The 13,279-nt window shown below is 46.5% G+C and overlaps 1 protein-coding gene across 3 annotated transcripts in view; it reads right to left on the bottom strand.

Annotated features, from left to right (window-relative positions):
* VANGL2 (VANGL planar cell polarity protein 2) overlaps positions 1-13,279 on the bottom strand; it is a 40,972-nt gene that overhangs the window by 19,806 nt on the left and 7,887 nt on the right. For 2 of the 3 annotated variants that reach the window (XM_053369155.1, XM_053369157.1), the window contains exon 2: positions 3,660-3,867. The gene's annotated coding sequence lies outside the window, so the exon portion shown is untranslated. Of the gene's footprint in view, positions 1-3,659; positions 3,868-11,908; positions 12,069-13,279 lie in introns of those variants that run through there. The other variant, XM_053369156.1, reaches the window with a different exon arrangement.

Raw genomic sequence — 13,279 nt, forward strand, 5'->3', positions numbered from 1 at the left:
GGTCATCCTCTGGCCTAATTTCCTTCCAGCCAGCCTCCAGGTGGGGTGAGGAATTAATGGGTCATACTACCAGACCTCAACAATGCGCTACTGGAAGCAACCTAATAATCCTCTGTAGCAATGTGGCAGGATTACTTGCCCTCAGGAGATGTGTGCCCGGAACAGTGACTCATCCAGAAGCACAGTTCTTCACCCTACAATGCTTAACTTTCAACAGATGCATCAGAGTAGATATTACCTGCTCTCAGAGAAGGCCACACTGTGGTTTTGCATGAGCTGCTGATCTGGGTGTAAAGCTCCTGCAAGGCCCGTGGACTTAATTACACATGCTCTGCAACTGCAGAAAGTTGCCAGTTCCAATTCCCAGTGTCTCCCGTCAAATGGAGGAGAACCAGTTTTATTTAGCCAAGGACAGGAGATTATTTTAAGTGAACCTTTCAAGCCATGAATTGGCATACCTCTGCCTTGAAGTCACAAAACAAACATGCTTCAGCAACCGGAAGCAGCAGTGGGAGGGGAGAAACCTTTTCTGCAGAGCATCATCCAAAGAGAAAAAATGCCCATGACTTGTGCAGAAAATTGGGGCAGAAAACCCACTTTTAAGAAATACATCATTTTTTAAAAAAATATGAATTAATGGCATAAAACAAGTGCAACTGAGAAACCTAGTCAAGTCTAAAATCACATTTGTAACCAACTGTTTCTCCAGCTAAATTTCCATGGAAAGTACATATATTTTATGTGAATAGCTCTTAAGAACTGCTAAAATAAATATGTTAAATAGTTTTGAGTGACATTTTTACTTTAAAAACCTAAACTATGAAAGGAAGCATATGCACTACTTAACGGTCACACTTTAAAATATATACAAGGAGTGCAATAAAAATAATTTTGAAGTCAGGATTTCAATATGTTTGTAATATTTAAAAACCTGCTGTGCAGTCCTGCACATGTCAACTCAGAAGTAAGTTCCATTACACTCAGTGGGAGTAACCTTAATTGTTTATAGGATTGTAGATTCAGGTAGGTTGTCGTGTTGGTCTGACGCAGTCGAAATAAAATAAAAAATAAAATAATTGTGCAGTAGCACCTTAGAGACCAACTAAGTCTGTTCTGAGTATAGGTTTTCATGTGTATCTGAAGAAGTGTGCTTGCACATGGAAGCTTATACCCAGAACAAACTTAGCTGGTCTCTAAGGTGCTACTGGACAATTATTGATTGATTGATTGATTGATTGATTGGATTGTAGCCTAAGTGAACTTTATGATTTTCCTCTAACCCATGCAAACATTTGATCTCAGGTACTTTGGGTGAATGGAAAAACTTTGCAAATCTTTACATGAAACATGAAATTAGTAACATGCATGTTAGCAAACAAAAGCAAAATAAGTCAAATAAACAACCTCCATCAGGTATCCACTGATTTTGAACAGTGGAAAGTTTTTGTGTGTTTTTTAAAACCATATCACAGATTGGAAGTTTAGGTAACATTGAGCTAGGGCTGGCAATAGAACAAGCATTTTCGTTGGTGCCCCCCCCCCACACCCTGGCACACACAACCCACTGAGTGTTAAGTAAACAAGGGAGGGAGGGTCACTGTCACCATGTCTGGAGGGTACATATTTACTAATGATGGCTGTACATTACTCCAGTATCAGAGGTGGTACCCTCTGAATACCAGTTGCTGGGAATCTCAAGTGGGGAGAGTCTTGATGTCCTCATGCCCTGCTTGAGCTGTCCTTCCCAGAGGACTAGACAGGCCTTTGGTCTGATGCAGGCACCAGGTTCGTCTTTTCTCATGCCCTCACAGCCCATCACCCTCTCAACTCATGGAGAGTGACTGTCTCAAGCTAGGAGTCTCCTGCAGCTCCAGGAATCTCCCCACAAGGAAAAATCAGTGGAGGCTTTGAAGCACATTCAGCAGGATATGAAAATACAGGCGTACATTGGTTATTGAATTTAATCCGTTCCGGGAGTCCATTCAACTCCCAAAACGATTCGAAAACCAAGGCGCGGCTTCCGATTGGCTGCAGGAGCTTCCTGCACTCAATCAGAAGTTGCGGAAGCCGCGCTGGACATTTGGCTTCCAAAAAACGTCGGCAAACCGTTTGCCATGTTCGGGAGACGATTTGTTTGACAACTAAGCCGTTCAAGTACCAAGGTACCATCTGTAATCCCCTTCAGACTTTCCTGTTCAACATGCAAAGGTGTGAAGCTTAGGGAGCCCAGCACCACCCCTCTTGTCCATAGCAGCGAAAGATTGCTTGAAGAGGGCTACAGCCAAGAAGCAGATAAAGGATGAACACAACTTGCAATCTTAGGCCCATGACCTCATCGCCTCATTCTGGGCAGAGACATGTAATCAAGATTTATTTGGTCCTAGAGACATCCTCTCACTGACTGCCACGAGGTTCATCCTGACTAGGAGGACAAACCACAGCAAGCTGAACACCAAACTCTCTTCCTGGTTCATGAACTCAGTATTGACTTTTTTTTAAAAAAAAAAAACCATTTCCAGAAACAGCAGCTAAGACAAAATGCACATCACACACACACTTCTCTGCCCTTACTATTCCTTTTAAACTTTTTAGGTTTTGGTTTTAATCAAAACTACTATGAACAATTGGGACGCGGGTGGCGCTGTGGGTTTAACCACAGAGCCTAGGGCTTGCTGATCAGAAGGTCGGCGGTTCGAATCCCCATGACGGGGTGAGCTCCCGTTGCTCGGTACCTGCTCCTGCCAATGTCAAAGTGCAAATAGATAAATAGGTACCGCTCTGGCGGGAAGGTAAAGGGCGTTTCCGTGCGCTGCTCTGGTTCACCAGAAGCGGCTTAGTCATGCTGCCACATGACCTGGAAGCTGTACGCCGGCTCCCTAGGCCAATAAAGCGAGATGAGCACCGCAATCCCAGAGTCGGTCATGACTGGACCTAATGGTCAGGGGTCCATTTACCTTTACCTACTATGAACAATAAATAATAATTACTAATAAAAAAATCTTCCTACCATAAGGATTTCTAGACCCTCCCAAGAAGGGCAAATAATCTTTTAAGCCCAAGGGCCACAGAATCACAGAATTGTAGAAATGGAAGGGACCACGAGAGCCATCCCTGCAATGCATGAATCTTTTGCCCAATGTGGGCTTGAACCCACGACCCTGAGATTAAGCCACATGCTCTACCGCCTGATCTATCCGTAGTCCCTTCTACACAGCCTTCCAAGAGCAAAATGCCGGTGGAGGGCAGGCCAGAGGTATACGTGGCGCAGAGCAACTAATGCAGATTTCATCTTTGTATAATAGGCTAGTTTCTAAACACACTCAAATCCCTCTTCATCCTCCATGCAGGCAAGCAAGAGCATTATCTATCGGCATTTTAGAGCACATTCAAACCAATCAGAAACGCCCAGGATGAGAGGTGTGTCCTGGGGGAGAGATCAGAGGGCCAGAAAGAGGTGCCTGGAGGGCTACATTTAGCTCTCAGGCCTGTGAGTCTTCAACCCCCCACCTCCAAGATTTCAGCAGGTAGACACTTCTCTCAGACAGAAATGCACTTAAAATAAAGAAAAGCAAATTCAGGACAGGGCAGAGACCGTGAGGTCTGCACTCCAAATGTGCAACCTCCCCCCAAACTCCCATCTTGCATTAAGCAATACTCACCAACTTGGTGGCACACCAAGGCGCAGTCACGGTTGATGGTCCAGTGCCTTCCCCCACCATCCACTTAGTCTTGCAAGTGGCTGGGCATCATGGAGCCTTCAAAGCACTCAGCAGCTGGGGTCAGACTCCCCGCCCCGTCCCACTCCGTGGGGAGAGCCCCAGCTTTCAACATCTACAACGGCTGCGATGCAGGGATTCCGGAAGCGAGCTGTGGAAAGACCAAACCCGAAATGGGAGATCAGCAAGCAAGAAAACAACTTCCACTGCGCCTGGGATAAGGAGGGTCAGTCACTGATTATCTTATTGCTGTTCAAGCCACTGGCTGTAAACAACCATCGTAAGTACAGTAGACATGAGGAACGGAACACAAGATGGGAGACAAACAAGCCCCCTTTCGTGCATTACTGTGCTGCACTCTCAATCTGCACCATGTTGACCCCAGGACTTCAGGGTACCTCAAGGACCGCCTCTCCCCATAACAACCGACCCTGGACTCTGCATTCATCATCTGACAGCCTTCTTTGTGTGCCTCCTCCTCTGGAGGGTGGCAACAAAAGAACAGGCCTTTTCTGCAGTGGCACCCCTTTTGTGGAATGCTCTGCATTCTGTTTTTGTCACCAGGTTAAGCAGCATCATTTTTGTCTAATACTTTACAAGGGTGGCTCAGTCTCACTCCTGGCCTGGAGGAGCAGAATATAACCCAGTGTTTCTCAAACTCTGGTCCGCAGCTGTTGTTGGACTACAACTCCCATCATCCCTGACCACTGGGTCCTGCTGGCTAGGGATGATGGGAGTTGTAGTCCAACAACAGCTGCGGACCAGAGTTTGAGAAACACTGGTATGAACCCATCCATGCCACAGCACGGAAACTAAGGCTGCAAAACCTAGGTATACTCCAGAGGAACTTGCCTATCCAGTGGACACGCAACAAGGGCTTCATTGCAAGGCAGGCGTAGTCAAATATAGCACATAAAGGTTTCCCTCCAGGGAACTAGCCGAAGAAATAGTTGTGAACTTGGAGGAGTCATTTCTCCTCCTCCCTTCCTTCTCTACCCCTCCAGGCCATCAATGCACAACAACAAAGAACCAGGCTTGGAAGTTGCTGGCTCCAGACACTTTATAGCCTAGCAATGTCTCTGGACTTATCTGCAAGACAAGGCGTGTCCAGACTGTTCCAAAAAGCAGGGAATCAAGTGTTTTGGCCCTTTGGCCCTTCCAAGTCACCAGTATATGAAAGACAGGGGGTGTCCACAGGCCCTGCCCACCCACCACCTCAGCTGAAAAGGAGGGGCCTGGAGCCCTGTGGACGATATGTCTCATTGTGATTCTGTGGGCTAATGAGATGTTTTTGTTTCTCGTTTCAAAAAATTTATGAAACACATGAATGCAAAAGAAACCTCAGAGTGGTTTACAAAAAGAACAAAACAATGAAATTATCAGTAAACAACAGCTGAAAACAACTACAGTGGTACCTTGGTTTAAGAACAGCTTAGTTTATGAACAACTCAGATTAAGAACGCTGCAAACCTGGAAGTAGGTGTTTCCGTTTGTGAACTTTGCCTTGGAAGCAGAGTATGTTCTGCTTCCTGTTGAGTGTGTTCCATTTGTAATTTGAGTCCCCCACTGCTATGGGAAAGCACATCTTGGTTTAAGAATGCTTTGGTTTAAGAACGGACTTCTGGAACGGATTATAAACAGTTTGTAAACCAAGGTACCACTGTACTTAAAACATTCAGAGAGTAATTAAAATTGGTAAGCTTAAAACACAGATTAAAACACCCGCCAGAGTTCTACATATCTGGGTAGGTTTGCCTCAACAATTTTTTTTTTAACCGGGATCGAAAAGAGTAACCGTGAAGCTGCCTGCCTGACATCAATAGGCAGGGAGTTCCAAAGTTCAATTTCTTACAAACACAGAATGGATATTGTGTATCACTTGTAACACGGCATTCTGCAAATCAAAACAGTCAAACAGGCATATATGGGGTAAGGTAATCTTACAGGTAAACTTGCAAGTTATTGTGGGTTAAGCACAGTGTTTCTCAAACTTGGGTCTCCAGCTGTTTTTGGACTACAACTCCCATCATCCCTAGCTATCACAACCAGTGGTCAGGAATGATGGGAGTTGTAGTCAATCAACAGCTGGGGACCCAAGTTTAAGAAACATTGTGAAGGTGTGCTCCAAACACCTGGAGGGCCCCAGGTTGGCGAAGGCTCACTTAAGAGGTCATCCCCATTTGACTCAGCTTCCTTCTGCGGCCAAATAGGAATGAGTCCATCCAAATTGGTTTCTAAAGTAAGAGTTGATGGTTTGGGCCAGAGAGGGGCTGGTTTCTTATTGGGGTGGTTGGGCAGGTGCCTTGAATGAAGTAGCTAGTGGACAGGATGTTTCAGCTGAGATTCCTGCATTGCATGGGGTTGGGCTAGATGTCCCTCAGGATCCCTTCCAATTCTATGATTCTATCACAGCAGTCTGGCAACCAGCACATTCCACTGTACCTTGTTACTCAGTTTCGCAACTCAACTGTTAACAAATTCACATTTGATTCTTCTTGCAGAGCTAGTAAACTTGAAAGGCGAGATAGCCCAAGGGTCTATAGAGCTGGGCCAATGGACAATTGACCTGCTAATTACTGTCAATTGACTGTCTTGCATTCGATGATAGCTGCCCTATAGCTGAATATTGCAGAGTGCTACCACATCAAGCCTTGGAGTTGTACTGACCAGCTAATTGCTATGATAGTCAAGTGGAACATCCACATTCAGAAGGCCAGACACCTCTATGAACCGGATACTCGGGATTGCTAACGCACAGGGATTGCTAAGACTGTCACTTGGCAGGCTGCAACACACGTCTGGCAGGCAGCAAATGTCCTGCTGGGGTTGCACAGCTATGCCGTTACAATAAGCTGGTGGCCACTTGGCTTAAGAGATCCAACCACTATGTCCCAAGATCACTAAAATGGAACCTCCATGTACAGTGGTACTGTACCTCTGAAGGTCTAATGCCGAGGACAAACACTCAGGTAAGGGCCATCATCTTCCATGTCCTGCTTGGGAGCTTCATCCCAGAGGGGCCAGACTAGCCATGACCAAAAACAGAACCATTTTCCTGATCCAACATGGTAATCACATTAAGGAACACAGGGATGCCAGAAATACCAAGTCTGACCATTGACTAAACTGACCAGCAGTGGTTCTCCAGCGTTTCAGAGAGGGGGCATTCCCAGCTTTATCGAGAGATGCCACTAAGCCGCAGCCCCTTCCCTGCCAGTGCTCCAATTGGCACCCCAAGTGCCATATAAAAACAAAAAGTAGCTGGCAAGGTACTCTCTGGTCCTGTAGGAGTCTGGCCATTTAAGAAGACTGTTGCTCAGCAGCACAGCACATACATGATTTGCATGCAAAAGGTCCCAGGTTCAAGCCCCAGCATCTCTAATTAAATCTAATTAAAGGATCAGGTTGCCAGTTGACAGAGGAGACTTCCTTCTGCCCAAGACCCTCCCAATCGAAACAGATAGTCTTGCGCTGAATGGATGAGATACCGAACCGAATACAAAGCATCTTCCGATGCTCTGGGTAGCGGCACCACAACTGCATTTCAAAAACTAAGAATCATCCATTTTTTGTTTTTTTTAAGAGTCACTGAGCTTGTCTCCTTGCTTCAATTTAAAGCAGTAATTTGCCACTGTTTGGGGGCTCTTCTCTGGTGCTCCAGAACCAGGAAGCTCAGACGAAGCATCTGGTCCCTCGCCCTTGGTTGTCGTCTGTTTGTGTCTGCAGAACACGGCTGGCTGTAAATAATTGATTGCAAGCAATAGTTTGGAATTTAATTACATGGTTTTATAATGGTAGACTAACTAACTTGGGGGTTTTCTTGGTTGCAATTAGCAGCCGCTTCGTCACCGTTCTACTAATTCGTCGATTTAAAGAGCTGACAGTTATTGGTGCAACAGTTACCCAAAGAGGCGTAATTATCGTAGATCTGGGGGCGGGGGTGAGAGAAGCGGGTGGGCTCTTCCCCAGCTTATGAAGTGAAGCGGATCAGAACAGCTTCCCTTTCTGCCCAATTCCAAATCTTCCAGGAAAGGGAGAATCAGTGCAGATCCAGCCAAGGCAAAGAGGAGCTCCCCGGGTGAGAATTCCTGGGAGTGGGCGGGTTAGGAAACCCACATTAATATGACAGATGAACCAAACCTTTCCTGCATATGCACACACAGGGCAACTCTTGGGAACAATTTCAGATATTCTGCGCTCCAGGGGCTCTCGCCTGAATGCGACCACATCAGCAGGACATATTGACACAGGAGCTGCCCCTGCGGGGGTCTTTCCTCTGCATTCGGAACCCCACAGGGCCGAAGCTGAGCCAGCATGTGGGCAATTGATTAAATGTTTGGGGTTTAATGCAGGAAACCCACTTGAAAACCCCCATTTTGCAGAAGAAGGGAGAGAGAGGGTGGGCCCCAGCGGGATAGGATTACTACTACTGAGCAACTTCTCACATTGAGCAAGACCAATTCAGCCTTGCGAAGGCCATAAAGAGAGAGCAGGTCCTCCAACAAAAGGATCTTGCTCTGTGGCAGAGTGTCCGCTCTGACTGCAGAAGGCCTCATGTTCAATCCCAAGCGTTTCCAGTGATGGGAAAGATTTCTTCCTGCTCAAGACCTGGCTAGCTAGGAATAGATAATGGTGAATACAGCTGAGTGGTTGATCAGTGTTAGAAACTCAGATATCAAAGCTAGGCACCAAATGGCTCCTAAAACCAGGGTTGCACAGTCGCCAAAATGGAATACCTAGTTGCCATTTTGGGGCCAGATTTTTGGGTTCCTGAAATTCGTTCTGATTGTGCAGATAAAATATAATGGAAAGAATTCTACAGGGTGTGTTGCTAGTATGTGGAAACAGGCAAGATCCAAGGCATACGCCTCCAGATGATGGAGACTTCTGGCGCTATCCTGGCACCTGGGCATCTTCACTTGGTCGCATGTGGCAGGCAGCCAGGTGCAAAATGCACCTGGTGGATTTTGAACGCTGCTGGGAGTAGATAGTGGCAAGGCAGGTGGGCTGTTCATCCAAGGATCAGCGAGTTTCCTAGGTTCAGCAGTGGAAAGAGGTTTCTCTCAAGGTGCAAAAGAAGGAACCTTTTAAGTCGAACACCTTGCGAGTTGAACGTCTTGGCTCCCGAACGCCGCAAACCCAGAAGTGAGTGTTGCGGTGCCTGCAGCCAATCGGAAGCCACGCCTTAGTTTCTGAACATTTTGGAAGTTGAAAGGACTTTGGGAATGGATTCCGTTCAACTTTTGAGGTACGACTGTATGCACTGCACAGTTGGGGCATAAATTTTCACAGAATTCAATGCCGCACGGTATAGCGACAAGTCTGATCGCTTCTTTCTTTTAAAGGAGTGGACAAACTCATGGAAAGAGGATGCACCCACCCAGGAAAATTAGGCGTGCTATCTAAATAGAATGATTAGAGGGAGCTCTGAGTACAAGGTACAGAGGGCAAACAAGGAGGGAAGATGGCAGCCCTCAGAGTCTGCCTTGGTTGACAGCATCTGCTAGGCCACTGCTGGACTAGACAGACATGACTGAGAAGGCCTCTCCTTGCATCCTTGTGAAACAAAGGCATTCCTCTGCCTGCACCGGGAAGACAAACCAGAGCAAGACAACGCATCCCACAGCTCAGCTAGGGCAGCATTCGACAACCTGGCCCCCACCAGGCATCTTAGACTATGACTCCCATCAGCCCCAGCCAGGCGCCATGATGGTCCTACAAGGCTTTCTGGGCTAACTAGCCATGGTGGCTATGTTCTGCCCTCCACAGCCGGAAGAAGAAATGCTTCTGAATGCCAGTTGCTGGAAACAGCAGGAGGGGAAGAGTTGCTTCTGTGCTGGGGTCCTGCTTGTTAGTTTCCCACAGACACCAAGTTGGCTTCTGTGAGAACTGGATGCTATATTATTATTATTATTATTATTATTATTATTATTATTATTATTATTATTATATTCATATGTGGCCCCTCACCCAAGGACCACAGGGCAGTTTGCAATACAAAAATACGTAACGTAAGAACTAGACTGGATGGGCCCATTGGACTGATCCAGCTGTCTCTTTGTGTTCTTATCTGTTAAGCAAGAGAGTGTTTTTTTAAAAAAAAAAGTCTATTGTAGCATTAAGAAGAGAGGCAGCCCACTGTGCACCTGCTGATGGGAGAAACAGGTGAGAGCCGTTTACAAAATCTGCAGTAACGCAGGAGCTCAGCACCTGCCTCCGCAGCTGAGGTGCTCATGGCTACACCCCAAACATGCGCGCACACACACACACTCTCCATCCTCTGCTTGCCGCCATCTGTAGCCATCAGGCAGGAGTGCTAAACGGCGCTCCCAAGCAGGATTTTCTCTGGCTTAAAGGAAATGAGCATGCCTAGCTGGGTTTGCACAATAGGGTCATCTTCGCCTCCCGTCCATCACTTTGCAACCAGCCCCACCCCCCGTGGAGAACGTGCTACACCAGGCTGGCCCCCCTTGCCACCAACCACAGGGGCAAAGATGCTGTTAGAACAGTAGCAGGCGGGGGGGGGGGAGAGAGAGAGAGAGAGAGAGAGAGAGAGAGAGAGAGAGAGAGAGAGAGATGGGGAAGAGAAGGAGAAAGTCTGAGGACTCCCAGGCCTCTGCAGATAAGGCGAAAGCAAACTGCTCCTCTATGTCTCTCCCTCCCTCCCTCCATCTATCTATATCTATCTATCTATCTATCTATCTATCTATCTATCTATCTATCATCTATCTATCTATCATCTATCTATCTCTCCACCACATTCACAAACCACAACAAAGCTATTCCAAAAGGACAGGCCACCTCTTGTCTCTTCCTTAGGATGACACCACATGCTTTTAGGTGTATAAATATCTCTCCATATAAATGTCTCACCTTTTTCTTGCCCCTACAAGTGTGCGGCAAAGCACAACTCTATTCAAGTATTACTCACAACATGGGAGCCTTTAGAGAGAAAGGTGTCAATTTTCCATTAGAAACTAAATTAATTAGACCAGAAACTGCTTGCCGGGAGGGTCTGGACTGTTTTCACAGACTAATAACCCACCCTGTAGGATTCCCTCAAGTTATATTTTATCTGCACGATCGGAATGAAGTTCAGGAACCAAATTGCTTTTTCTGTGCAACCTGGGCAGGCGCAGGCGCCGTTAAGAAAAAGAGGTTGGAATTGGCCAATATATATGTGGATTGTCCCTGGTTCAAGTGACTCGTCTTCTTAAAGCTCTCTCAAAACTCTTAACCTAGCTCAAGGTAGTCATCTGAACTAGCCAGATGTGTAACTGAGAACCAATCACAGAGAGTCTATCATTTGAAAAATAAGACTTAGAGCCATCTTGCCCCAAAAATGGCAACTAGACATTCCATTTTAGCGACTGTAACCTTGGTTTAAGGAGGCATTTGTCGCCTAACATATATCCCAGTTTCTAACACTGGCCACATGCCACTGGTGGGCAGGCCAAAAGACAAAATTGGGAACAGCCAGAGCAAGTGGCAAGAGCCTCCCCTTTGTACAGAAAGTTACATACCAGCCACGCAAAAGGCAGTTTCCGCATACATCCCCAACCCACTCATCTCTCTGTCCTCCGTCCAGTCAAAAAACACACCACAGCTGAAAGATGCATTAAAACCAAAGCAAGAACTGCAGAGACAAGAGTGCATAGCAGGGCTGGTGAGAGGGATAGGGTCTGAGTCCCACAGGTACACCAAAGGGGAGGTAAAGGCCACAATTTTATAATTACAGCCAGTTCTAGAAGGGTAGCCTTGCTGCAGCAGGGGGAGAAAAATAGTATTGTGGAACCTAAACGCCCAAGGGATTCAACAGTGCCTCAGCTTTTATGGAGGCATATGTGACCAAGTTGGTTCCAGTGTTTTTCTGCCACAATAAAAACTGTCTGTCTTTTAAAACGGCGCCACAAGACTCTTGTTTTGCGATTAAAACAGAGAATCGTACAGATTAGCAAGCTGGCGTTGTGGGACCGAAAATTTCCTACTACTTTTGTTTCTCGGTAACAACGCATTGCAAAAATATCAGGCAGGCACGGCAGCTGCAAAGTTTTTAGCTTTGCTTACTAAATGTGAAATAAAATAAACAGGCTAAGCAAGATTGCTCTTGTGGGGGGGGATTGGACATTACAGTTAAAAGTTTTCCAGAAAACACAAATCACAGCAGCCAGCGATAAAAGCTAGTACCTTACATTCAGAAATGTCAAGTCCTGGAATTCCTCCTCCTCCTCCCTTAACACAGGCAGAATTCCATACTCTCCAACGACCATTATCTCCATTTCCAAGAGGAAAACACAAGAGCAGTTTTTGCCAGTGCAGCAGCAGCAGCGAGGGGGATCAGTTGCCCCCCTCCCCTGCCTCACGGTCATTTGCAGGCTGATCACCACAACAGGACACACCATCTGCAGCTCTGAGGTCTCCCACACAGAGGCAGCCCCCCCCCAACCGCCCTCATTCCAACAGGCAGTCCTAGCAAATGAAAACACTTGACTGAGGGGCTGCCGGCAACCACCTCATTATCTCCAGATCAAAAACCCCACACAAAACCCTTAAAATGGAAGGCCTGAAATGTGGCATGGCAGGCTCCCTGCTAGACAACAGAGACTGCATTCACACCGATATCATCACCCTAAAATGCCTGCCACAGAAACCAGTGCAGGAAAACAGCACATCTGCAAACCAAAGGGCCATTTCTCCCAGAATAGGTAGTTGCCTCACTTCATGACTGAAGGGGACCAGCTCACATGATGGAACGTTCTTTCCTGCAATAAAATGAAAATTCCAACACTCTGGGGTTTTTTTGTTTTTGTTTTTTAAAAAACCCATTGACCACAGGAAACTAGCAGATCAAGAAGAAAGGTTATTGCTTAGCTTTCTCCCTGACAACCTTCATGCGGGATTTTAAAAACAAACTTGGGGAGGGAGGCAATCCATCAGGTGAGGCCTCAGCTTAGTGGTACAGCCTAGACAAAAGTCAGCCACCTCAATGAAAACCAGGCCAAAGAGGCTGCCATTTCCTCATAAATTACAGTGTCACACATAAATGCACTGTGGCGCTCAGATCCTACATTTGGGCTTCCCACAAAGCAGTGTTAGAAACTCAGGTATATAAGCTAGGTGCCAAATGACTCCTTAAAACCAGGGTTACAATTGCCAAAACAGAATGTCTAGTTGCCATTTTGGGGCCAGATGGCTCGAAAGGTCATATTTTTCGATACGGCTTTTTGGTTCCTGAAATTCATTCTGACTGTGAAGATAAAATATCACAGACAGAATTCTACAGGATGTGTTGTTGCTGTGTGAAAACAGGCAAGATCTAAGACACGCACCACCAGAAGGTGGAGATGTTAGGAGCCATCCTGACACCTGGGCATCTTCACTTGGTCGCAAGTGGCCGATAGCCAGGTGCAAAATGCACCTGCCAAATTTTGAACACTGCCCCAAAGACATCTGGCAGGCCACTGTGAGAACAGGATGCTGGACTCGGTGGGCCGTTGGCTTGAGCCAACACCCAGACTTCTTTTAGACACTCTTATGGCAACACTTACCAATAAAGCAGCACA

Source organism: Podarcis raffonei, chromosome 16, assembly GCF_027172205.1.
Source record: "Podarcis raffonei isolate rPodRaf1 chromosome 16, rPodRaf1.pri, whole genome shotgun sequence".
In the NCBI taxonomy this organism is placed as follows: domain Eukaryota; kingdom Metazoa; phylum Chordata; class Lepidosauria; order Squamata; family Lacertidae; genus Podarcis; species Podarcis raffonei.